The sequence below is a fragment of the Mandrillus leucophaeus genome, unplaced genomic scaffold (assembly GCF_000951045.1).
Source record: "Mandrillus leucophaeus isolate KB7577 unplaced genomic scaffold, Mleu.le_1.0 Scaffold1279, whole genome shotgun sequence".
NCBI lineage: Eukaryota > Metazoa > Chordata > Mammalia > Primates > Cercopithecidae > Mandrillus > Mandrillus leucophaeus.
This window is the reverse complement of record NW_012101198.1, coordinates 31343-33683: the sequence shown is the minus strand read 5'-3', so window position 1 is coordinate 33683 and position 2341 is coordinate 31343. Positions and strand designations below refer to the sequence as shown.

Below are 2341 nucleotides of genomic sequence, written 5' to 3'. Positions count from 1 at the left end.
AAAATTTCTAGGCCATGTGGCAATTCTGTGTTTAAAATTTTGCAGAATTGTCAAATTGTTTTACAAAACGACTACATTATTTTATCTTTCCAGCTGCAATGCATAGAAATTCCATACTTTCCACATTTGCTGACACTTGTTATTGTCTGTTATAACCAATATAGAGTGTTCATTGTTATCTCTTTGTCATTTGATTTTTATTTTCCTAGTAGCAAATTACATTGAGCGTATTTTTATGTTCGTATTAGCAGTTTGTATATCTTCTTTGGTAAAACATATATTCAACTCCCTTTACCGTTTTTAATTGGTAATTTGTCCTTTTATTTGACATGTAAGAGTTCTGTTTTGGTTTTGTTTATTCCGGATACTAGAGCCTAAGAAGATATATAATTTGAAATATTGTCTCTCATTATGCAGCTTAGATTATATATTCTTCTTGGTGTTTGAAAGAAATGTTTCTGAATTTGATGAAGTTTATCAGTTTCTTCTTGATCATGCTTTTTTGTTGTATTATTTAAGAAATCATTAGTTGCCAGGGAGTGGTTGCCATAGAGCTGAGCAGTTGCCTGCTTGCGCAGGCGGAAGTCCCGGATTGCGGCGCCACCATTTTTGCTCCCCGGACGTGGGGCGAGAGAGGCTGTGAGAGAGACGCTATTTGCTTCCATCCATCGCACAGACCCTGTGGGAGCCGCTGCCGCTATGGATGATCAAGAGGATCTGGTGGCCAGGTGCGGTGGCTCACGCCTGTAATCCCAGCACTTTGGGAGGCCGAGACGGGCGGATCACGAGGTCAGGAGATCGAGACCATCCTGGCTAACACGGTGAAACCCCGTCTCTACTAAAACTACAAAAAATTAGCCGGGCGTGGTGGTGGGCGCTTGTAGCCCCAGCTACTCAGGAGGCTGAGGCAGGAGAATGGCGTGAACCCAGGAGGCAGAGCTTGCAGTGAGCCGAGATCACACCACTGCACTCCAGCCTGGGCGACAGAGCTAGACTCCGTCTCAAAAAGAAAAGAAAAGAAAAGAAAAAGAAAACAAGAAGATCTGGTACCAGGCAAAGCTGGCCGAGCAGGCTGAGCAATACGACGTGCTCTGGGAACTGAATCCGCAGTATCTTCCAAGAAATGGTGTAGTCAATGAAGAAAGTAGCTGGGACGGATGTGGAGCTGACAGTTGAAGAAAGAAACCTCTTGTCTGTTTCATATAAGAATGTGATTGAAGCTAGAAGAGCCTTCTGGAGAATAATCAGCAGCATTGAACAGAAGAAAACAAGGGAGAAGACAAGCTAAAAATGATTTGGGAATATCAGCAAATGGTTGAGACTGAGCTAAAGTTAATCTGTTGTGACATTCTGGATGTGCTGGACAAAAACCTCATTCCAGCAGCTAACACTGGCGAGTCCAAAGTTTTCTGTTATAAAATGAAAGGGGACTACCACAGGTATCTGGCAGAATTTGCCACAGGAATGGCAGGAAGGAGGCTGTGGACAACAGCCTAGCGGCTTATAAAGCTGATAGTGATATTGCTATGACAGAACTTACACCCGCGCATCCTATTCGCTTGGGTCTTGCTCTCAATTTTTCCTTATTCTATTACGAAATTCTTTTTTTTTCTTTTTTTCTTTTTTTTTGAGGCGGAGTCTCGCTCTTTCGTCCAGGCTGGAGTGCAGTGGCGCAATCTCGGCTCACTGCAAGCTCCGCCTCCCGGGTTCACGCCATTCTCCTACTTCAGCCTCCCGAGTAGCTGGAATTACAAGCATGTGCCACCACGCCTGGCTAACATTTTTGTATTTGTAGTTGAGATGGCATTTCACCATGTTGGCCAGGCTGGTCTTGAACTCCTGACCTCAGGTAATCCACCTGCCTCGGCCTCCGAAAGTGCTGGGATTACAGACATGAGCCACCGCGCCTGACTGGATCTTAAAATATATTCTATTAATTACATGAATCTATCTTTGATAATAAGAATTTATATCAAAAAATATAAATTGTTTTTCTTTTTAAAGACTGTTTTGTGTATTTGGTATTCTGTGCACATTTATATTGTTTTTTAAATCTTTTTTTAGAGACAGGGCCTCACTCTGCCACTGGGGCTGGAGTGAGGTGGATCAATCAAAGCTCACTGTTACCTCAAACGCATGTGCTCAAGCAATTCCACCACCTCAGCCTCCCAGGTAGGTGGGACTATAGGCATGCACTGCCATATCCGGCTAATTTTATTTTTTTATCTTTGTAGATACAGTACCTTCCTATGTTGCCCAGGCTGGTTTTCAACTGCAGGCCTCAAGCAGTCCTCCAATCTCAGCCTCCCAATGCACTGGGCTTACAGGCATAAGCCACCAA

At 43.6% G+C, this 2341-nt stretch overlaps 1 pseudogene; it reads left to right on the top strand.

Moving 5' to 3' along the window:
• Positions 1 to 1046: 1046 nt before the first annotated feature.
• On the top strand, positions 1047 to 1598 carry LOC105533679 (annotated as a pseudogene).
• Positions 1599 to 2341: the final 743 nt, after the last annotated feature.